This window comes from Ictidomys tridecemlineatus, chromosome 4, assembly GCF_052094955.1.
Source record: "Ictidomys tridecemlineatus isolate mIctTri1 chromosome 4, mIctTri1.hap1, whole genome shotgun sequence".
NCBI classification, from domain to species: domain Eukaryota; kingdom Metazoa; phylum Chordata; class Mammalia; order Rodentia; family Sciuridae; genus Ictidomys; species Ictidomys tridecemlineatus.
Window position 1 is genome coordinate 47,005,997 of NC_135480.1, and position 25,972 is coordinate 47,031,968.

The following is a 25,972-nucleotide window of genomic DNA, read 5'->3' on the forward strand; positions in this document are numbered from 1 at the left end:
CACGTTCCCATGCTGCCACCTTCTGATGCCAAAGGCATCTCCATGGTACAGTGCTGCACCGCACCCTGTCAACAACACCCCAGGGAGAAGGAGGTGGCAGAGTCAGGGGGGGTTGAGACCCTCAGCTGCTCCTGGAGAGGCAGGGCTGACAGGCGAGGATTGTTTTTCTCCCCTGGTGTGAAGCATGTTGACTTGCTGTTGATAGATGGTGGGATGATATTAATTAAAATGCAGGCAGGTGTGAGGGCGCCTCTTAGAGCCGCACTCTCCCTGGGGGAGGGGCAGGCATCAGGCTTGGTTTTGTAGCCATAGCAGGAAAAGAGAGTCCTCTTGCCCTCTCCCTCTCCTTCCGAGAGCAGGTGTGACTTGGAGAGAAAGGTCTAGATTTCCTTGTCCTTGGCAGAGGCAGGGTCATAGGAGTACTGGGCTCTGAGTGGAAGCATAACCAGATCCTCCCATCCTGATGGGTAAGGCAAGGAGATTGACAGAGCCTCTTACCACCTTCCCCATATGCCTCGAGATGTGGAAAGTCTCTGCCTTTGGACAGTGTGCTCCCTGCTAGCTCTGTGTCTGGCTCCAATAGGCAGAATGGTGGTGCAAAGCGTTTTCTGAGAAGAAGAGTCAGATGGTCTAAGGTGATGCCCATAGCAAAGAGCACACCACAAACCACAGTGCAGAGGTTCAGGGACTGGAACATTGAAGTTGGACTTTGGGGCAAGGGCACAGCAGAAATAAGAAAGCTAAGGCAGGAAAGACTGCTGCACACAACTATGGAGCATGCCCTGTCTCAGCTTTATGGTTATGGGGTCCTTGTGCTTCATACCTCATTCCCGTTTGATTTCCGGTTTCTTCCTTCTTGCATGTCCCTACAAGAATAAGTGGCTCCCAAGGACTCCTAGTTCTAAGGTGTTGGGTTGGGAGGTGGTAGGAATTACTAAAGATCTCAGCAGTCAAGGGACATGACTGAGATGTTAGAACCAAGCTTCAAGCACCCTGTTTCTGCAAGCTGAAGTTTAGAGACACTGTTTCCTGAAATTTTATTTGAATAGGAGCACGTAAGATGTCTCAAGAGTTAAGTCCTTGCATTGCCACCACCTCTGCCCACCCCACAGAAAGAAAGAGGGAAATACCCACGGAGGGAGAAAAAATAAGAATAGGGAGCATGTGGGGAACAAGGATCTGTTGGTACCTGAGCTTAGATCCCTAATGACAAAATTTCATCTTTGACTTTCTAGGGTTCTATTTACTTATTTGTAGAAAGGAATAAATGAGATTATGAAAATATTCTCCTTTCCTTCCCAACTCCTTGCCCACCCCCATCACAGGTACCAAGATCATTTGACAGTCTACATTTTGGGTTCTTAAATCTGTGTCATCATTTTCCACCATCTGACCTGTAAATAACAGTTTTAATGAGGATTGTGGGGAAACATTTCCCAGGGATGACGATGAACGATAATGCAAATGCAACTGAGCTCTCTTGCAGCTCTAATAGCTGGAACTGTTAACAATGAGAATCGTTTTGGAAATTTGCAACAAGATACAAGGTGAAAAGTCAATGAAATCTCTGCAGACTCAAAATAGTCTCCCCTTCTGTAGGCCCCATCCCACTTAGCAACACATTTGTTGATCCAAAAGATCTGAAAAGATTGAAGCTCTTCTAATGACACTGTTATGATGTCCCGTATCATCAGACTATAATCGACAATGTCATTCCAAGCTATGCTTCTGGAAGGAGTCCATTTAAAGGAGCAGGACAATGTTTCCAAAAATGAGTTTCCTTTAGAGTATAGTCTTCTCATGATTGACATTCCCTATCAGAGTGGTGCATTTGTGAACCTACACTAGCACATCATTATTACCCAAAGTTCATGGTTTACATTTGGGTTCCCTCTTGGTGTTGTATATTCTAGGGATTTTGACAAATATAAATGACTTATTTCCACCTTGATGGTATCATATAAAATAGTTTTAGCACCTTTAAAAACTGCTCTATTCCGCCATCTAATTGCTCCCTTCTCCCTAACCCCTGTAACCATTAATCATCCCTCCAGCCTCCAGTACTGGGGATTGAACCCAGGGGCACTGAGCTACATCCTCACGCATTTTTATTTTTTTTTAAGATAGGGTCTCCCTAAGTTGCTGAGACTGGCCTTGCACTTGTGATCCTGCTACCTCACCGGGATTACAGGCATGTGCCACCATGCCTACCAACCATTAGTCTTTTTACAGTCTGCATAGTCTTGCCTTCTCCAGAATGTCACATATTGGGCTAATACAGTATGTAATCTTTTCAGATGGGCTTTTCTCGTGTGGTAGTGTACACTGCATTTTCCCTCATGTCTGCATGGTTTCCCAGCACATTTCTTTTTAGCACTGAATAATATTTCCCTGCTTGAATGAACCACGGTTTATTTGTCCTTTCAGATACAGGAAGACATCTTAGTTGCTTCCAAGTTTTGGCAATAAAGCTTCTGTAAAAAACATCTACATAGAGTAGACAAAAGTGTTTGACTCTTTTGGCTAAGGAGCAAGTAGAGCAATTGTTGGATCATATGGTCGAAGTATGTTTAGATTTCTAAGAAGTTGCCAAAATGTCTTCCACAGATATTTCATATATATTTCCACCAAAAATGAATGAGATTTCCTGTTGCTCCACATCCTTACCAGCATTTGGTGTTTTCTGTTCTAGATCTTAGTATCTCTCTCTAATTTGCCATTCCCCAATTATACATGCATGGAACATGTTTTCTTTCTTTTCTTTTTTTTTTTTTTATGGTGCTGAGGATTGAACCCAGGGCCTTGTGCATGCGAGGCAAGCACTCTACCAACTGAGCTATACCCCCAGCCCTGGAGCATATTTTTATATATTTATTTTTCAAATATCTTCATTGATTAGGTATCTATTGAGATCTTTGACCATTTTTTAAATTAGGCTGTTTCTTTCTTATTTTAAGAGTTTTTGTAAATTTTGGATTATGGTCCCTTATCAGGGATATCTTTTGCAAATACTTTCTCCCAGTTTGTGGTATTTCATCTCATTCCCTTGACAGTGTCATGCAGAGCAGAAGTTTTTAATTTTAATGAAGTCCAGCTTATTAAATTTTTAAAAAATGTATCCTGCCTTTGGTGTTGTGTCTAACAAGTCACTTTCAAATCCAGGGTCATTTTCCCCTGTGTTACCTTCTAGGAGATGTGATTCGACCTCAGACTTCTGTTGTTGGAGCCTATTGTTTCTTTTTTCATTTTTGCCTCCTCCCAGGCCAGATTTTGTCACTGAGTCACTAATGGCAGAAAACTGAACAAAGGCAAAGACCCAGGTTCTCTTGATCATAAAAGCTCTGAAAACAGAGAACTTCTTCATGGCTCTTTTGGTGACTGAAGCTGACATCATCTGGGAAAGAATGATTCCCTTTATCCTATTTTGTTAGTATTCACATGTTTTCTTGTGTTTTATCATGTAATATGGAGTATGTCTTTATTAACAGTTTAAAACAAAAAAAAATTAAAGTCAAAAGGAATTCTGAACACATCTAGTCCTGAGGGTTTAAGAAAAGGGATTGTAGGTCTGGACTATGTGATCTTTAGGGAGAGACACGATGTTAGTAAGCTTCCGAGCGGCAATAAACGAAATTAAAATTTCATTTTTCATTTTCATTAAAGACTCATCACACCAATGCATCATTTTATAGATTGAAGCTTTTCTTTATTTTTCTTTTTATCTTTATGCAAGTAGTCTTCACTTTTGTTTTTTAAACAACTGATTTAATAAGAAAGTCAGTAACCATCCATTTCAGATGACAAAATAGTCTTACTTCCTGAAATCAAACTGGAGTAACTGAACTGACATACATCTACTCTAATTAAAATATTGTACTTGTTAGGACTAATAATAATAGAAGCATGAGTAATAAAATTGGAGAACATTGTTGTCTTGACTGTTCTCTTAGTTCATTTGCACGGCTATAACAAAATACCTGAGACTAGATCACTTATAATGAATAGAAATCCATATCTCACAGTCCTGGAGACTAGAAGATCAACATGTCAGCCAGCTGTGCAACAAGTCCAGATGGTGAAGGCTGCTCTCTGCTTAAAAGATGGTGTTTTACTACTGGGTCTTCCAGAGGGGAGGAACCCTGGGCCTCACAGAAAGCAAGTACTGAATGTGTATGAAGGCTGTGTTGTGAAGGCCTCAATCCCATTCTCCAAGGCTCAGTCTCTTAATAGCACATTGGCAACACTTGTATTTTGGAGAAGACACAGTCACACCCTAGGCCATTGTCTTGGAAAAACGAAGAAGAGAGCTGAGAAATTGCATTAAACCTTGATAGAGTCAAACTAAGAGAACGTGTCAAAGACAAGGTCTGGAGCTGAGCCACAAAGGGAAAAGGGGTTTTGATAAGAAGACCATAGTAGGTCAGCACAGTCAGGAGCAGCTAGTGGAGGGCTAGTTTAGAACAGTTCTTCCTAGGTGTCCTGGTGTGATGTGAGCCACTTCTATTCTCCCATTCCATTCCTCATCATGGTGTTGCTCACCTATAATGCAGGGGCCTAAGACTTTGTGCATTTTACTGATTTCTAGTGGCTTCCAAGGAGGGCATCACACTCTTCCCAAGCATACCTCACTTCTTCAAAAATTAATAGATTAAAGAAATATCAAAGGCATATAAAAAGACTCACTGATCCAAATAGAAGGATATTATTCTTAAGAATCAGAACTAATATTCCCTTATGAATTAAATACATTCCAGTAATCAGGAAGAAACTTGAAAATACCATAATCCAGGCTCTTACTAAGATTTAAGAGAACATCTATCAAAAAGGATATCTAAAATTAGAAATGAAATTCCAGATTAAAAATATGGGTTGTGAGCGAAACATTTAAAACAACCACAATGGAATAGTGGATAGTTATTTACATAATGCAGAAAATGAAATTGGTGTTGAACAGAGGAGTAATCCCAGAATTCGAAGCAATTAAAACAGATGAAAATGGGCAAAAAGTTGATAGATGTGAAAACTAGATCTAGGAGAGACAATCCATTTATAATAGGATTCTAGAAAGTGAAAAGGCATATAAAAAAAAGCAAAGAAAAAATAGACAATTGCCCTGCACAAAGGAAACATTTAAGTCTGGAGAACCAAATCCCAGATGGAGCACCCAGGTGAGCTAAGAGGAGTGAGCTCATAGACATAACCTGGTGCTATGCTTAAATTTCAAGGATTAAAAAAAAACTCTGAGGATTTCTGACCAGAGCTAGCAATATTAAGCACATGGCAATATTAACCACATTCCAAATTGCAGAAAATGAGAGTCAAACAAGGTTTAGAGACAAACACTGAAAACAGCAAAGGAAATAATGTGGAAGACAGTAGCAGTGAAATTTGGGAAGTTAAAAAGCAGGACGAATGTGACCATACAGCCAACAGAGGCAAGCAAGGATGTGAACTACCAGTAGGAGAAGACAGAAAGTACACTGTTTCCATCAAAGAACACTCCAGTCTGCAACCATCCATAGCCCAGTGAGGGGTGGGATGGGGTTAAGCTACAATAAGGATTGGTTAAATTCTGTTCAGAATTCAAAGAGCAGTGGAAAGTATGCTGTTTAGAGTGATGGAAGTACAGTTAAAAACTCAGCTAAAAATGCTGGCTGCCTTTGTAGAGCAATCCATGGGAGAGAGATGAGGTGGTATTATTATTATTATTATTATTTAAAGTTACAAGTCTTACAACTTTAGTTGAATAAGTTACAGAACTATTCGATTCTTTAAATTTTCATTATGTACAAGTTGGAAAAATAAAGACCTAATTGAAAAATTCTATAAATAACTAAAGAGAGGAAAATAAATTTTTATTTTAAAAATAAAAATAATTAATTTGGTCACAGCTTTTTGCCCCATAGCCCTAAATGATAGAAAACAATGGAGCAATGTCAATAAAATTTTTGAAAGAAAATGACTGCAATCAAAATTTCTGAACCGGGAAAAAAACATCAATATATAAGGACAGGAAAAATGACTTAGAAAGTAAAACACCGACATGTCTTTATTAAGAAAAAAAAAATATATCGCAAGCAATTCTCTTACATGTCTAAGAAATTAAGAAAAATGAAGTCTTTACTTATGGGAAAAAATGTAATTAGGGAAGAAAAGGTTGATAAAGATGGTAACCTTTCATGCATAAATGTTAGCATCTTAACATTTGTAAAAAGGTGAACACAAAGCCTAATGTTAATTTTTAAAACATTTTTGAAGGGGTAGAGGTATAATATGTTATGAACGTAAATTTTTACATCTGGATCCAAAAGCCAGTATTTTATCACAAAAATGTGTGATATGATGGGGAAAGAGCATTAAAAGCATATAGGCTTCAATGTTTCAACAAACAGTTCTTTGTATGCAGCCTTTAGAAGACAATAGGAATCTGATCCTTCTCCCCATGATTAGCAGGGTCCATGAGTGATGATACTGTAGGAGAATCAGTGTATTTTGCTTATGTTCTTCCTGTGATAGAGAAATAAAGACTTGGCGTGCTTTAAAATGTAATTCTTATAAGAGCAAAATAAATTAATAGAAAAAAAAACCCCGAACTATATTCAAAAGTCACAAAGCTTTCTATATACTATTTATGGAAGATGTTGTAAAAGTAAGTTGAACTGAAAAGATTCATGGGTAGAGACAAACTAAGGAAATGTGAAAAAAGGCAGAAATATCTATAATGTTATTAATGTTCTAGTTAAAATTTATGTAACGATGCATATAGAAAAAGGAAGCAAAATGTTACTTAATATTAATTGGGCAATACTATTTAAAATGAAATTATCATAATTACTAATGAATCTACTGAATAACATAGTGCTAAAATATTTTGAAGAGCTATTAGGATTATGAAGAGAAATTGATGAATATACAATTGTATCAACAGATTCAAAGACGTATCTCACTTTTTCACAGTACAAATAGTTGGCAAATGAAAGAAGTAAAACTTTAGTTACATTAAGTGATGGAAATGAAGAACTGTATAAGCTACAAACAGAAAACACATTATTTTCCATAGTTTATGGCATTTTCACAAAATATTTGTATCTTAGATCATAAAGGAGACCTAAATTTCCTACAGTTGAAAATATACATTCTATATTATAAGAATGCAATGCAAGCAAATTAGACATTAATGGAAAAAGAGGAAACTTAAATTCATTTAGAAATGAAAAGTAAGAACTACTTCTCCAAATTAACTTCTGTGTCAATGCAATGATAAAAAAGAGGAAAGACATAATAAAGAGAGGAGTAAATGGTTTCATATATGAGTAGAAACTGATGAGAGAAATTTAACAAGCTATGCCTCTGTGTTAAGGAGAAAAAAATATAATCAGCAAATAAAACTCAGGAAAAGTAGAAGAAGGAAAAAATTGGTACTGACAAACTCAACAGCACTTTTTTTTTTTGCCATTAAAAAGTGTTGACATGCTTCTGGCAATGCAATGGGGGTAGGGGATTAGAAAACAAAAATGTTTAACATTAGGAATGATGAAGGGGGTAAAACTAGATATACAAGAGATTTAAATAACTAATAATACCCTTTACATCTCTAAGAGAAAATATTTAGACATCTTGTTAAAAACTTGACCCAAAATGTTGAAAAAAAACACAGGAGAGATTTCTGGTTTTAGTTCTGACATGAAAGAGCTTGGGTCTATATTACAAGGGGAAAAAATTTGAACAAACTAAAAATTAACAACTTTTCTTAGATCATCACAAAATGAAATTGCAGGGAAAACTGCCACCTCCAAATCTGGAGAGACAGGTAAATCCAGAGGGTCAAAACTGAGCTCAGCTTACCTGAGCAGATGTCACTTGAGTCAGAACAGATAGAAATAGTCAAGTGGTAATTGCAATGAATTTCTGGAGGGAGAATATAAACCAGTTAAAGAGTGAGAAACTCTTGGGGCCACAATCTTAGGGGAACTGACTCACTCCTAGATGTTACCTCAAGAAACTACTCAGGATTCTCATGATGAACAAAGAAAGATCTTCTGGTTCTGAGACCAGCAGGAAGACAGTTACACTGTGAAACACCCAGAACATTATTCATAAGAAAGAAATAGTCTTCATGGAGAAAGTCTTACCAGAGAATTATCAGACCTAAGGAGGTCATTTCTCTCACTTCAGGTACCTCTAGATTTCCTGTCTCTCATAACAGGGAGAAAATCTTATCTAAATCCAGATCTGCTACAAAACTAAGTTTATAGACCCCTCATGCCAAACTTAATGACCGTTCCAACAGGACTCCAGCATAATAATAACGGATTCTAGCTGAAAAAGACAAATTCTTTCCGAGGAGGTATGCACAGGGAAACCCCAAGACAATAGGAGAGACCTAAACATGGACACAAAGGAATTTGAAGCCTCTAGCAGCTACATTAAATACAGTCCACCTCCTAGCCATATTAGAGCAAATGCTGTCACTAAGGCCTATTTGCCTCAGTTTCTAATACACAACATGCCTGACTTTCAACAAAATTACAAAACAAGCCAAAAACAAAACAAAACAAAAAAAGTAAAACAGCCTAGGAGACAAATCAAGCATCATTAGAACCAGACTCAGATATAACACAGATGTTGGAATTATCAGACAGGAAATTTAAAATAGCCATGATTAATGCATTAGGGCTCTAATGGAAAAAAAGTAAGAACAGTCAGAGATAATGTAATGGAAATTCTAAGAAAGAATGAGAAGAAAATCTTGGAAATATGAAACACTGTAATAGAAATGAAGAAGGTCTTTGGTCATTAGTAGATTGTCATATCTCATCCATGGACTGGACATGGTTGAAAGAGCCAGTGAGCTTAAAGATGTGTTAATGGAAACCTCCCAAACTAAAGAATAAAAAGAAACAGAGCACATTCAGGAATTGTTAGATAATATTAAAAGGAGTATCATACACAACTGGACTATCAGAGAAGAGAGAACAAAGAAGAAACACTGAATATGCAAAATCACACATACAGAAAGCTCAGAGAATATGAAGCAGGATAAATATCCAAAAAATCTGTACCAAGACATACATGCCGTATATACCATAATCAACCTGCCCAAGACCCAAGTCTCAAACAAACTAGGGGAAGAAACTCACCTCACTTATAGAGGAATAAAGTGAGAGTTTCAGTGAAGTTCTTGTTAGAAACCAGCCAATCAAATACAGAAGGCAGTAAAATGTTTACAGTGTTGAAAGAAAAAAAAACCCATCAATCTAGAATTCTATGGGCAGCAAAATTATCCTTCATAAGAGAAGGGGAAATAAAGACTTTCTCAGACAAACAAAAACTAAGGGAATTTACTGCCAGCAAAAGCCCTCACAAAAGAAGATATACAGATGGCAAACAAGCATATGAAAAGATGTTCAACATCATTTGTCATTAAGGAATTACAAATTAAAACAATAATGAGATACTACTACAATTCTATTAGAATGGCTAAAACCTAAAACACTGACAATATTAATTGCTGGCTGGGATAGGGAACAACAGGAACTCTCATTGATTGTTTGTAAGAATGCAAAATGGTACAGCCAATTTGGAAGACAGTCTGGCAGTTTCTTACAGAGCTAAACATAGCTTTACAATACTATCCAACAACCACACTGCAGTTATTCAGTTAATTGAGTTGGAAACTTATGTCTTGCAAAAATGTTTTATAACAACTTTATTCACAATCTCCAAAAACTGAAAGTAACCAAGATGTCCTTCAATTGATGAATAGACTGTTGTACAAGCAATATGATGGAATATTATGTGGCAATAAAAAGATTGGGGTATCAAGCCATGGAAAAAAATAGGAATAAATTATAAATGCAAATTTCTAAGTGAAAGAAGCCAGTCTGAAAAGTTTATGTAATGTATTATTCCAAGAAAAGAAAGATCTATAACCTTCAGAGGATAATATTTGCCTGGATAAGGGATACAGGTATAGGGTTGAACAGGAAATGTACAGGAGATATTTCAGAGCATTGAAATGAATCTCATGATACTGTAATTGTGAACTTGACAAATTATGAACTGGTCAAAGCCCATATAACTTAATAGTGCAAAGAATGAATTTAAATCAGTGTAAATTTTCAAAAATCATTTGGGAAGTGTAGAACCCCAGGAAGGAGTGCCGAATGTAACGAAACAATCTGTATACAGATATATTTATATTCATACAAATATATCTGTATACAGATATACTTCCTCCGGTGCAGGGGAAAAAGTGCTGAACTAAGTGATTTTGGAAAGAAATGGTATCTGTAAGGCCAAAGGCAAAACAATCTACACAGCATTGTACCCTAGTTGGTAAAATTGTGTCCTCATGCATGTGATTAACAGTTAACACCAACTGTGACAAATCGTGTTGGTGGCAGGTATACCTGATAGAATGTGATGACAATTGCATTTCACCTCTGAGGTCTCCTCCCAAAACCCACCAGCCCCAGTCAAATCATGACAAAAACATGTGACAAACCTTGATAGAGGGACAGTATATAAAATTCCTGACCAGCTGGGCACGATGGCGCATGCCTGGAATCCCAGCAACTTGGGGGCTGAGGCGAGCGATCGTGAGTTCAAAGCCAGCCTCAGCAATTTAGCGAGGACCTAAGCAACTCAGCAGGACCCTGTCTCTAAATAAAACACAAAAAGGGCTGGGGATGTGGCTCAGTGGTTGAGTGCCCCTGGGTTCAATCACTAGTACCAAAAAAAAAAAAAACCAAAAAAACAAAAAACCAAAAAACCCCACAAAGCCTTACCAGTATGAGATATTGTCATGGCCAAGAGGAGCCTAAGGAAACATGGTGAGTAAATGTAACATAGTGTCCTGAATGGGGTGAAAACTTCAGAAAATTGGAAGACATTCGGACTTAATCATGAAGTTAATAATAACATATCAATATTGGCCCATTATAGTAACAAACGTAACAGACAAATGTAAGACATTAAAACATACAAATAGAAGACTTAGTAATTGTTTGGGAAATCTAAGATTATTCTTTAAAATGAAGTTTATTAAAATCGAGTAGATCAAATCACTGTAGTAGAAATTGAGACTCCTAAAACCAACGGTTTCTCAGGTGGGGTCTATGAAACTTGAAAGAACAAAATATTTCTGTGTTCTCACATTATGATAATAGACCTTTGAAAATGTGTTACTTTTCTCCAGAGAATTGAAAAAGACAGAACATCTCTTAATTCCTTTCATGAAGTTAACAAAAACCTGTTATTAAAAAATTAACAAAAATAGTACATATAACACAAATTTATAACCACACCATTCTACAGAGCAATTAAATTTATGAATACAGATGCAAATTCCTATAAAACATTAAAAAAATGAACTGGCATTTACAAAATAATGAACCATGATGTTATAGACTGAATATTTGTCTCCCCCACCAGAATCCCTATGTTAAAACCTAATCCCTGACATGGGGATGTTTGAAGGTAGGATCTCTGGGAGGTAATTAGGTCATGAAGACAAGGCTCATATGAATGGGTTTGATGCTTATGTCTAAAAGAGTTCTCAGGAAGATCCTTCTACCATGTGAGGACACAGGGAGGAGATAGTCAATCATGAACCAAAAGGCAGACCCTCACCAGACACTGAATCTGCTGACACCTTGACCTTGGACTTCCCAGCCTCCAGAAGTGTGAAAAATAAATTTCTGCTCTATGTGTGTCACACCCATTCTTAGGTATTTTCTGATAGCAGTCAGAACAGACTGACACAAGATCTTTCAATATATTTTTGGTAAATTAACAAATGGCCAAATAAATTCTAATTGGAAGTTCAAGGATACTTGAGAATAATAAGATAAATTAGTATTGACTCATTAAGTAAAAAAAAAAATCAATATAATCATATCAATAGCTGTTAGAAGGCTTATAATAAAATTCAGTAGATGTTGCTGCTTTAAACTTTTTTTCTTGTCGTAGTAGAAAAAAAAAAAGATTTTCTTACATATAACAAAAAATCCTATCTGAAACCAAGAGCTAGCAGCTAGCATGCTGTCGTAAGAAAGCATTAAAGTCTTTCTTCTCAAGGATGTGAAACTATGCTTCCTATCTCTTCATAATTAAATATTATTCTGCAACTAAGTGAATCAATCCAAAAAGACATGAAAATATAAAGCCATATTGACACCCTCTTTACATAAGAGATTTTAAAAATGTGACCCCCAAAATGAACCACCAATCTTCCTGCTTAGGGATGAGTTGGTGGCTGGGTACTCCTGGAAAGAAAACCATACAAACATTATTATAAGGTGTGTGCATGTGTGTGTATAGATAATTCTTTACAGCTCTATTAGCTAATGTTATTGTTATGAGCTGGATGTCTGTGTGTTTCTAAAATTCTTATGTTAGAGCCCCAATCTCCAATATGACGATATTTGGAAGTAGGGCCTTTGCAAAATGATTAGGTTTAGAAATCAAGAGGGTGAGACCCTCGTAATGGGGTTAGTGACCTTATATGGGTGAAATAATTAGTCCCAAATAATAATGACTAATAAGTACTGGAGGAAGGATTTGAACCTTGGTCTTCTGGTTTAAGAATCCCCAAATTAAATTCAATCTCAACCTCATGCTCTTTCTCCTTTTTTTTAATATTTATTTTTTTAGTTGTAATTTGACACAATACCCCTATTTTTTATTTATTTTTATGTGGTGCTGAGGATCAAACCCAGGGCCCAGCCCTCTTTCTCCTTTTTGTTGTCAACATTTTTAAGTAATTGAAGAATGAAATAAAGTATGTGGTAAGTCTCTCATAAATAGAGGGAAATTATGTTTAATTGTCAGTTGAGTCTGCTACAGAAAATGTTTATTTAAGAAGAAAGTGATTTTACATTTTATTAGCATCACTTTATATGTTTTTCAAAAATTCTCCTTCTCCAAAATGTTCCCCACATTATGACATGTTTGTCAAAACAGTCATTTTACCAAAATAAGTCCTGTAAATATTACGGAGGAGATAAACATTATTTATTGATAATTAAGGTTGTCTGCCTAGAAGAATCAAGAGAATCATTTGAAAAACAATAAAGTTAATAAAACAATTCAATAAAATGTAGGGGTTACCAAATTAACATAAAAAGCAATAGTTTTTCTATACAGTAGAAATAACTACTTAGAAATACTTATGGAAAAAAATAAGATTAGCAATAGCAACAAAAATATAAAATAACTAAAGTGAATCCTAACAAGAATTATGACAGGTCTCTCTTAGAAATATTACAAACTTAACTTAGAGACATAAAAGATGTCAATAAATCAGGAGACAGTCATGTTTTTGGATGAGAAGCTTCAATATTTTAAAGATGTCATTTCTCTCCAAATTAATTTATACATTTAATGCAATCCCAATTAAAATTTGATGAGATTTTAGTTTGGAACTTGACCAAATGATTCTAAAGTTCATTTAGAAGAATAATTGTGTTAGAATAGTTATGAACAGACCAAGAAAAATGAATAATGAGATTGGCTTGCCCTATTTGAAATTAAATTATCACTGTGGTGTGGCACTAAAGTACTCAGAAAGATCCATAAAACTAAAAAAGAAATCCAGAAACTGAGTTAAGTATGTAAAATAATTTGGTGTATACTGATTGTGGCAGTTTAAAATGTTAAGGAAAGAATCAACTGTTTATTAAATGGGTTATTCAGTAGAACATAATTAAGGACAGGTAGACAAACATTTGAACAAAACACATTTGAGCCTTATGTCATAACTGGTACAATAATAAATTCTGAATGTTTCAGTTTGCTTGGAAAAAGAGACCATTAAAATATCAGAAGGTATAAATAAATGTTTATGTAATCTTGTGGTGGTGAATGACTTAAAAATATATGGGAACAGTAGCTGAAAGAAAAGTTAACAATACCTTTGACTATATAAAATTTCACAACTTGTAAGTAGCAAAAGCAATCCCTGTTCCACTCATCACCTTAAAGTTAATTAATGTTGTTCACATCATCAACAACATTAAAAGACAAACTCTGAACATCATCTGTAAGAAATAATATAAACAAAGGTTTAACTTCATTACTCTTCTAAGAGTTCGTACAAATCAGTAGGATAAAGAAGATGTTCCAATAAAAAGTATTCAGGTCAGGCAATTTGTAGAATAAATATGTATGTTTCTAGCATTAAAAAAAATTCTGTTCCTGACTAGCTTTCAAGAAACAAATTAAAACACAAGTAGGAGGCCATTTGTCTACTCTGTTGAAAATGATGGAAAAATGAATAGTATCCAGTGTTGGCGAGGGCATGAATAAACAGGTATTCTCATACACCTTGGTATAAATTCAAATTGAAAAAGCAAACTTTCTATAGAGCAGCTTAACAATATATTATCCAAATTGAAAATGTGTGTATCTTTGGGTGCATTAAGTCAATTTCTGAAATTTAATATAGGTATATAAACAGAACAGCAACACAAGATTCAGGCTAAGATAGGTTCATTTTGGTATTAGAATTGGAGAAATTAGAAAACTATATTCATGTTCAAGGCATTCACTGAATATATTATGGTGTCTTCACACAGTGGAATACCATGCATGGTTTTAAAAGATGTTAGATTATAGTTTTTATGTACCAGTTAAAAATAAATTTTCTAAGAAGCTAAAGAAAAACATCATGGAAGATATATATTCATCACATAATATATGCCCACAAAATATAGAGTGAGAAAATTGCATTGTATAGTATGATGTTATTTCCTTATGTATGTGTTTGGGTATGTGTGTGTGATTATAAATTTTAAGTATTTCTGAGGGGATCTTTACATTCGTGTGTGTGTGTGTGTGTGTGTGTGTGTGTGTGTGTGCACTTACACGTAAGAAAACCCAGCCATATCACTAAAACTCTATAGAATACTGTGTTACAAGCAGCTTCAGGTAAGTTAGCGTATCTGTTCTTCAGTGTCCCTATCAGAAAAATAGCATTTGCTTTACAGATTGCTGTGAGAATCAAATGAATTACAAGTAAAGCACTTAGAATAGTACCTGGCATGGAGTAACCTGTGGTCAATAACTTTTTACTGTCATTATTACAGCTACCATTATCATTGTCAGTATTAGAAAACTCCCAAGAGATAAGAGGAGAAGAAGCTCTCTCCACAACAAACCAAAACAAACACAAGCAGCTCTGGTGTCTAGCGACCCTACCACTTCAATCGCCATCTAGAGGGACATGCAGAGCCATGGTCATTCCCAGTAAAAGAGTGGACGTGCCTAGATACCCTCAGGGTCTCCTAGTATGGCTGGGTGAGAGGTGAGGGTGCTAAAGTTCTGGGGCCCTGTGTGGGGGTCAGATCCAGTGAAATCTGTGACTTCATTACCAGACCTGTAGGCGGGAGGATCCTGAGAAACCTGTGTTTATAGGTTAGTTAGAAGCACATGAATATTGTGTATTCTTAAATTTTCTATTTAGGGGAACTATACATACTCTTTAATATGTACTTAAGTTCATCTCAATTCATCTTGCTCTTGTAAAGTTTGAATTAAGATCCACGGCAGGTACTGCGACGGAGTCTTCCACCTGAACTAGTTAAAACCATCCTGAATGGGCATAGCTGGTCCAATTTCATAATCATCTGTTTTCATTTTAGGGAGTTGCCCTTCATAATGCCTAAACTGAGCCCCTGATGAGGAAGCAGGTCCTTCTTGTGAGCCTTTTATTCCTTAGAGAAAAGGGGTGACATTCAGGATCTCCACCAGCAGCAGATGAACAGCAGGATCTTGTTTACCATGGAGAAATGTTGATTTCATATTTGTCTGTATGTGTGAGATGAATGCTGGGCATGATTTACTTACTCCAGAGTGTGTTGCCGGTAATGTGGAGACACAGAACAGTTTAAAAGGAAGAGTAATCACAGCACATGCTATTCATCTTCGCCTGCCTCTGAGCACCGTGAGCTGATTAACTCTTGCCACAGCTGGCTGCCGGGAGAAGCTGTCAGCTCCCACCTCCACGTGGCTCTGTCCTCTCCAGCTCCTCACTGGCCTGAACTTCCCTGATCCCTTGCACCTCACTTCAACTCCTGAATCCTTCTTGGCAGGGTTGAGAATGAAGTCACCCTGTTCTGTGATAAGGTGCATCCCATGCCCTCACCAAATCATTGCCAGTCGCCTTCTGGAAACCTGTATTTTCAAACTGGTTTATAGTCAGTTGTCTCAGTCAGAGATCATTACCATTTTTAACCCAAAATGGGAGTCCTTTGCCCCTCCTGGTCCTCTCAAGACTTCAAGTGCTATCTCTATGACTTCATTACCAGACCTGTAGGTTGACAGAGCCTCAGAAACCTGGATTTATAGGTAAATTGATTACAGGTAGCTGGAACTTATTACGAATGGATAAAATTCCTTGGATAAGCCTTTCTGTATAACCCTCTAACATTCTACTTGAAATCTTTGTTCTTTGATGGTTGTTTGATTTGCCCTTCCAGCGTCAGACAGTATATAATGGAGCCAGTTGTGCTTCAAGAACTGTGTGTATTTCTCATCCAGATGGTTTTGGAGACCCTCTAGAAGCCAGCACTACTCTAGGCACTGGAACCATAAGTATGAGCAAGGTATACAAGTCCTAGCCTTTGTCATAATAGTATCCTAGCAGAGGACATAGATATGAAATAAGCACACAATTTTAAATAAGATCACATCATAGTGATACATGCTATACTGAAAATAATCAGGTTATTGATTTAAGAAGTGCTGGGGTAGATGGGGAACATTTAATACAGTGATCAGGAAAGTTCTCATTGAAGAGGCAGGACTCTTGTGCTGAGACTTGAATGAAAAAAAGAAGTTGGCTATGAGAAGGGAGATCCTGGGTGAATCTGTGGACAATATTAATCTGCAGAGGCCAAACTGGCATATCCCAGGAGGCATATTGGGGGTGGATGCTAAAGCAGGCCAAGTAAAGTTGCAGTGAACTCATTGTTCTGTCAAGAACTTCTGAAGGATATGGGTCATCTGGCTTTCATGTTTTTGATATTACAATGTTGATTCCCATGGTGGGTTACTCTGGCTACTCAAGAGTGGTAGAATATTCTATGTACCTCTCTGGTGTTTTCCCCCCAATATTTCAAATTTGTTATTATTTTCTTCATGTTTAATTTCCCACATGATGATATTTTATTTCCCTAGATTAATTATAATCTTCTTGAACATGGTGACATTCTCTTTAAACTCCTTTTCCTTGAATGAGGTACCAACAATGCTCTTTATTAATGGGTGAAAGTTCAGCGTGATCAATTAGGTCAGTTTTAGTGATATGTTGAGGGCATCAGGCGAAGGGAAGAACACACAAACTCGTCTCCAAAGGGCATCTCACCCACTATAAATTGTAATATTGTAATCTTAATTTATCATTTTGCTGGCCTTTTTCTATTTTCAAATCTCTTTTCAAAATCGATCTGTAGTCTCTTCACCTCCTATTAGTCCTGCTAGATTCTGGATGCTCTGATATTCTCCATTGATGTTCTTCTCTATAGTAAATGCTCATTCTACAGTAGAGTTGCATTCATATCTAGATTGCCTCACCATGAGTCATGGGAGAAGTTTGCTTAATATAATTATAAATCTCTTAGAACTTAAAAGCCTTTTATAAACAAAATATTGGTCATCACAGGATATATCATGTAATTCTAGAAAACAAACTTTTATGCTATTTTGTGCATAGCTAAGTAACTTTAAATATTACCAAAATTTTTCTTCCCCTTCTCTTCCTTTTTTCCTCTCTCCCTTTCTCCCTTCCTTCCTTCCTTTCTGGTGCTGGGAATGGAAACAGCCTCATGCACACTAAGCAAATGCTCTACCACTGAACTAGATCCCCCAGTCTAAGAATTTCTATTTTAAAAACCAGTTTGAATTTTTCCTCTTTGTTATTCTTGACACCAAATTTGATGATTTCATATTGTCCACTCTATATACTACTATAATTTTTTTTGTCCAATGTTTGGTTTTGAAGACCATGTTTTTAGTTTTGTTTGATGAATAAATTATTGTTTGGTGTTTTACTTTACAGGAAGTCGAGCAAATAGTTTTCTAAATATTCCATGTCTTGGTCCCCTGCCATATCAAAACTCCTTCAGTTGTAGTCTAAAAATTAATGCAAGATCCCAGGAAAGATGGAAGGTGAAGGGGAGTCAAGGATGAAATGGAAATGCCTCCCCTGTTGCAACCATGACTTTGCAATTGCTGCAGCTGTGGATCTGCAGATGGCTCTGTGAATTCAAGCACAGGGAGGTCTGGGACTGCGGTCTCCTGGTAGGTGGGTCTAAGCCAGCACAAAAATTTTTTCCAAGAAAACCAAAGACAAGAAAAGACACAATGTCTCAAAATGGCTCCCATGTGGAGTTGGCCCTCAACACCCACAGACTCATAGTCCCACCGGCATTTTAATGAAGAAGTGCACTTCTAGACAACAACAGGGAATTGTTGCCAATGTAACTCTGGGAGTTAAGAGGCAGTGAACAAGTTTGGGGAAATAGACACAGGAAGCCAGGGAAAGTTTTTAAGCAGACAGGGGCCTTGGAAAGACATTTGACTCGCTCACTCACTTAAGTATTCTGTGTTTCTGCACTGTCCCCCCACGGCTGGAGTCTCAGGCCCTGCTCTGTCACACATGCAAAACCAATCTGCTCCCGTGACATGGAGCATGAAAGTTCATCTCCTAAAACTTTACACCCTATTGAAAGAATATAATAGTGTTAAAGAAAAGCTAATTCTGTGATCCTTTCGCATCGGGCTACAGATGGGATGCCATTTTCAAGGGACATTTTTTTGCCCCAGTTCCCATCAAATAGCTCCTGAAATAGGCATGATACAGCCCCCTTGAATAAAATAAAATACCTTATTTAATTGCCTGAATGACACTCGGGATTGTGCTGCCAGAGCAAGTCCAAACAGGCCCAACCAGAAGCAATATTAAAGGGGGAAACTCAAGTATGAGGCCGTTCCAGCCCCAGCCCGTACTGACTGCCAGCCCAGGCTGATGGAAATGAAAACCTGTCTGGGTAAATGCAAATGAAATCTGCAAAGGAGCTGAAGGGAGAAGAAACCATTTCCCAGGGTAATGAGCTCACTGATTGCAGGGATGGCACCTCAGCCTGGCCTCCAGGACACAGAGAGCCATTACACACAGGGGACAGGATCAGGGCCCAGCATGACAGGAGAGGCATCTGAGCAGCTATGTGTACCCACACTGCTCACTGGCCTGCAGCCTCAATGTGCCCCAGTGTTTCCAGAATTCTGGGCCCATCCTGGCTTCCTTTATATATATTTGCCATTTTTTGTGGATTTGCTCGGGGTCCATTGCATGCTTATTAAAATTTTCAGATTAGCATGTCTTAGAGCTTTCAGGAAGGCCTAACTTTATGTATTTATTGAGTCCATCCCAATTTTAAACTTCATTAACCAGTTATAAGGGAATTGACTACCTGTATTATTTGTGTCATCTATTGGTGTTCGCTAACAATCTTAGATGAAGAAATCTGGAATATTCCTGCTTTGTGGAAGAGATTTTTTTTTTAACTTGGAAATAAATATTATACTAAACCAGATGGTGATCTTTCCCCAGCAAACATCTTGCAAGAGCTACTGCAACAGAATTATACTGGGAAGATTTGTAATCAGAATGCACAATATTTAACATTATCTCTGTGTAAATCTGGTAAATCTCCACTCATCCCAGCCTTCTTTAGGATAAGGTACATTATGAAACGTTTCAAAATGGGCTTTCTTCCTGGGCCTTCCTTATCCCTACAAAGTGTACTGGCCCTTCCTCACTCTTCTCTAGTCCAAATGTGTTTCCACAGTCACTGATTCAGAGTGACTATTTCATCTTCTGTTATATTTTGGGGCAAGAATTTGAAAACCAGTAGTTTTAATCTCAGAAAACACTGAAGGACTAAAAAAGTAAGACAAGCAATAGAAAGGTCAAGAATGCATGCATTGCCAAATAAAACTCCATGAATAATGGAAATTTCTTCTGCTGGGGAACTCTTGGAGTCACGCATCCCATCTGAAGGGCCAAACAACTGGGCTCCTTGTGCCTCAACTTCCTGAGAATGAAACAGATGTCTACTTAGAATATTTAATAATTTGGTTTTATGTAAATATTTTCAATCAAATTATACATGAAATATCATTTTTTAGATAAGGCTTTTTTACTCTCCCTCTTCTATAAGTAACTCATTAGTTAGGGGATTGTTGGGGTGGGGTAGTACTTCTTAAGCACTTCAAACCCAATGTGCACATGGGCACAGTGGGGTCCTATCATCAAGGAAGATCCTCAGGCAAAGAGAGTTGCTGGTGGTCATCTGCTGGACCCTACAATATAAAGCCCAGGAAAATATAAGGAAGCCCTATTAAATTTACTCTCATAATCCCATTGGAATTCTGTCAGAGAACTCGGAAGAAGAGCCATATATATTTTCTATTTTATTTCCTTCTTCTATATTTAGTTATCCTTTGCTATCCAGAGAAAGCCACGGAGGAGTATACTGTCCCTTGTATCACCAAAATACGGAGAAGTTCTTAAGTGGAGAATCACAGGGACAACACAAGAAGAGTCCCTGGCTGGGAATTGGAAAGCTCCCACCTACTGTGAGGATTGCCCCCAGCCCTTGGTGTCCAACTGGGAGGCCAGCAGGAGGGCAGAGCTCCAATGGATGCTCTGAAATGCAGCTGCATCCACCCACCAGGAGGAGGGTGCATATTGTTTCTTCTAACCAAGGTGCTGACCACTTACCATGCCTGTGCCAGCAGAGCAGGGGTTTGTTGTAGTTTGCATGAAGTTAGTGCCATGTCAGCGGCATGACTATGCCACTTTACGTCCCAGGTACTTATGATAATTGTGCCCATTAGCAGTAAGATCTTTTCAGTGGCATCAGTGGAAAATTGAGGGCTGAAGGCTCCAGAATATTTTTTCAATCATTCAAACATCACAATCCCTGCCCTAACTGCAAGGTTTCCTGCAGGACGTTACCATAGGTTAAGGTCAGAGTCTCACCAAGATACAAATAGAAAGACATGAGGTGGGTATAATCCAAGTACACAATAGTAACAGATAGCTCTGGTTTCCCAGATTAGGGACAAGAGTGTCCCAGGAGATTCATTACAGGGATTCTAAAGAGGTTTTTATAGAGTGTCAACGGCTTCAACTATGTGCTGCTGAGGATATTGTGCCAGACCAGGGAAAGAAACCTCCCACATTTTTTTCTTTCACATGGCTTTTGACAAAGGAGAGTAATAATTTGTTGAAGTGGAAAGAGCCCCAAAATAGAAGTCAAGAGGCAGGAGTATTCCTAGTTTGGCCTTAAAATATTCATAACTTATGAACCAATGATTTCATAGCTAAGTATCAGTCCTAGGGAAATAATATAAAATGCAGACAGGGATTTAGGCACAAAAATGTTTATTGCAGCACTATGTGTAATAAAAAAGTAACCTGGAAACAGCCAAAATACCTGGTGGTTTAGGTGTGGTTAATTAATGCAATTAGTGTTTGAAAAGAACTTTTAATGACACAGAAGAGTAAGAGTGATGAGAAAAGCAGAATACAAGACACTATATAAAACTAGAGGGTGGAAAGGAGTGGAAAAAGGCTAATGGAAAGGTGCCAAACATTAACTTTTTTTTTTTTTTTTTTTGCCTCTAGGTGATGGGATTATGAGTGAGTTATTTTTCTGCTTCTTATAATTTTTTATTCTATTTTTTTTTGTACTGGTAATTGAACTCAGGACACTCAACCACTGAGCCACATCCCCAGCTCTATTTTTTAAAAATTTTATTTTAGTTGTAGAGGAACACAATACCTTATTTACTTATTTTTTATGTGGTGCTGAGGATCAAATCCAGAGTCTCATACATGTGAGGCAAGCGCTGTGCCACTGAGCCACAACCCCAGCCCCCCAATCCTATTTTGTATTTTATTTAGAGACAGGCTCTCACAGAGTTGCTTAGTGTTGCTGAGGCTGGCTTTGAACTTTCAATCCTCCAGTCTCAGCCTCCCAAGCTACTGGGATTATAGGTACATTCCACTGCACCTGGCTTATTCTACTATTTTCTTTTCTTTTTTTATTTGTCATTCTTTTTTCTTTTTTTTTTTTTTTTACAATTAAGACTCTTGCACAATATGTAAAAGTTAGCAGGAGAAAATAGTATTGTCCTAGCTGTGCAATACCAATTCTAAATTCTGATACTGTGGGAACCCCTGAGTCTTCAGTTGGTCCAGAGCAGAGATGGCCAGGGTGTGCCTGAGCCCATGTGGTGATGTTGTCATGGAGGGGCCAGTGCTTCATCCTCCTAAAGGGCAGCACCAAAGGAACTGAGAAGGAAAAAGCCTTAATTATAACTTATCTGTGTGTGATGTCTAATTCTAGTTGCTATTACATTCTGTTGAGTTCACTGGGGGCATTCTTTCTAAATGCAATCAGCTCTGAGAAATTTGTAAAGATTAAGTTGGGAATGTGCGAGAGGTCAGACCTCTCCTGAGGTCATGATGAACTTACCTGAATATTGCTTGACATGCTGGACTTCTCTGTGATACCAGCTTGTGCATCTATGGTATCTCTATTTTAGCTCATATAGCTGCAATGTTGTCAAAGTTGGGTTTTAAGATAACTAGGAGTTCCCCTATTCAATAAAGAAGCAGTGAGGAGCAGGCATTACCAGAAGAGAACTGCATGTGCAGACAAGGGAACATATAAAAAAGATATTGGGAAAGGAGTAAGAAGTGTCCTGTGGCTGTATAGAATGTACTACGAGGGGGGCAGGATGGGAATAGGAAAAGATAAAGCTGAATATGAGGTTGTCATACAGAGTTCCTTTTAAAAGTGTTATCTTTGGACTGGGGCTGTGGCTCAGTGGTAGAGTGCTCGCCTAATGCATGTGAGGCACTGAGTTCGATCCTTAGCACCATATAAAAATAAATAAAATAAAGGTATTGTATCCATCTACAACTAAAACAAAATTCTTTAAAAAAGTGCTGTCTTCAAGGTGTCAGCAAAAGGGTGACATTGTTTTCAACTAAATTTCAACTTATTATTCACATTCTGTCATCATGAATTTTTATATTTGCATTTCACATTTATTCCAATTTCCTTTTTAAAATATGTGCTCACTCTTTTAAATTTAAATACATATTTTGGTCTCAATTCAAAGTATCATAGGTTTAATATGCTAGTTATATTTTCAGGTATATTTACTATAATAATATATCCATTAAAATAAAAATGATTTGCCTATGTACCACTTTAATGCATTTTGCAAATTACATATATCATGCTTGGGAAATACTATTACTATTTATTCACTCATTCACCAACAATTTGAAATATCTATATTATGCTAAGAAATAGAGAAAGTAGTAGCATTAAAGATGATGAAGACAACTGCTATGGCATTGTGAAATTATAAAACAGGTGAGTGCATTGATAAGTGAACTATATTTTTCAAAGATTCACAAAGAAATACTATGGAAAAAATAGCCTTTTATAAAACTTGAGATGGAAAGAGTTGTCCGAAGGCTGCTACAGTGGTCTGAAAGGATGAAGGTCAAAATATGATGAAGGTTTGAGTTGAGGCACTGGCAGAAGAACATGAAAAACAGAGACACATGTGACATATTTTCATATAGTAAAAATCAACAAGGCTTGATGACCAATTTGATGCACGCTCTCTCCCAAGGGGCGGCAAGCAAGGGAGGCATAAAGGCTGATGAAGCATTTTAGTTCTCTGCTTCCCTGACACCCATGTACCTCAAGGGGGTTGTCTGGCTCAGCCTCCTTCAGATGTGCCTTCCTGTACTGCAAACCTGGAAAATTAACAACTGCATGTCCCAGACTGCCTTGCAGTTAAGTTCTCGGTTGTGACAGGTTCAAACAATGAAACACACTCATGCAAGACTAGAATTTGGAATAGAGTTCAGTAAGGGGAAAGACATGGCAGGAAATCATCCATTTTTTTCTGAAGTGGACCCAGAAGCTGCAGCATGGCCTCAGAGCTGAACCTTCTGGCGCAAACCCATGATCTGCAAATCACTGCTGCGTGGTTATGATTCTAGGGCTGGAAAGTGGCCCAGGAGTTTCCTGATGGCCCTCTTGCCAAGAGAGACAGTAGAGATAGCAGTTTCCCTAGTAGACAGTTTGGTGTTTTTCACTCAAGAATCATTTCTAGGGGCCCAGCTGGATCCTGGTCCTCTAGCTATTTCATTGATTTTGTAAACACCCAATTCTCTTTATTAAATTTCTCTCTTTTTAAACTTTTTTATTTTTATTTTTTTGCAGTGCTGGGATCAAACCCAGGGCCTCTCTCATGCTAGGGCAAGCAAAATCCCTCTCTTTTAAAATAGCTAGAGTGGTTTCTGTTTTCTATCTCTGCATCCTCACTGGTGCTACCACTCAAGGTCATACTTAGTTAATGTCTGTCTTACAAAACTACATAAACATTTGGGTGTAGGAATGGGTGCATGTGTATCCTTTATGCTCAATTAGACTGTAGGCGTTTGGGATTCAGCTGTCCTAAACTTCTCCGGCATCACATATACAATGCATGTATCATGGAAGTTATTTTGAAGAAATCACTACTTATTGTCTCAACTCTGTTTTAGACTAGTCTCAATTCTGGTTCCAAAAATAAACCAGGATCACACAAGAGAAAATATTTTTGATTCCAGACACAAAGGTCCTAGAACTAGTGGCTGAAAAATGATGTTCACTTCTGTGGGTATGATCTTAACCATGGAAGAAGAGAAGCCTCCTGCTATTTAGGCATCTTGGTGACACTGGACTGAAACATAGTAGAGATGCTGGAAGGACACATGTTAGTGCTGTGAGGTCTGCTGTGCATCTCTTCTAGGAAGGAGGAAAAGGGCTTTTCAAAGGGCTAGTGCCTCGGCAGTGGAGAGCTTGTCTAATGAGCCTGGAACTTGCTTTGGGTGGGGGTCTAGACTCTGGCTGCCCATTAGAATTCCCTCCTGGAGCTGAACACCTGCCCTGCCCTAAGAGACTGTGATTTATTGCATCAGGAAGAGGTCCAGGAATCACTATTTTGAAAAAGGACCCAATACGTCAAAAGAAGCAGTGTTGAGAACCACTGACCTTGTGCCGCAATGCTGTGCCATGCAGACAATTATCTAGTGTTTGTCTTGTTTTGTCTGATGGTGATTTCTTACCTCTCCACTGTATTTATTGTTAGGTTTACTTTTTGCTTTCATGGCATTTTACATTGATGCCTTCTCTTTCTTTTTTCCTAGATACATTTTGTATGCAAAATTTTATTGTTATTATTAAGTTTTTGGTTTTGTTTATCTTATAATTTAGTTGGAGGGAAAAGGAGGGAGAAGGGGAGTTGCATGGAAGATGGAAGGAGACCCTCACCATTATACAGAATATATGTATGATGTTGTGAGGAGAAAAAGAAAATTTTAAAAAGTGTGTCACATTAGATTGGGTAGAGAGAAGTGGTGGGAGGGGAGGGAGGGGAAGGGGGATAGGAAGGGCAGCAAAACAGAATAGACATTATGATTGCTGTATGTATATAGGTGACTGCATGACCAATGTGATTCTGCAATCTGTACAATCAGAAAAATGAGAAATTATACCCCAATTGATTCAAACGTATGAATTGCCAAGATCATTGTAATGTCATATGTAGCTAATAAAATAATAATAATAATAATAATAATAATAATAATAATAATGATAATAATAATTTAGTTGCATCCCATGGATTTTGATATGTAGCTTATTTGACACCATTTAGTTCTAAGCATTTTCTAATTCCTAGCAACCACCATTCTATTCTTTGCTTCTGTGAACTCAACTTTTTGAGATTCCATATGTCAGTGAGATCAAGCAGTATTTGTCTCTCTGTGTCCAGCTAATTTAATTTAACATAATATCCTCCAAGTCCATCCATGTTATAGCAAATA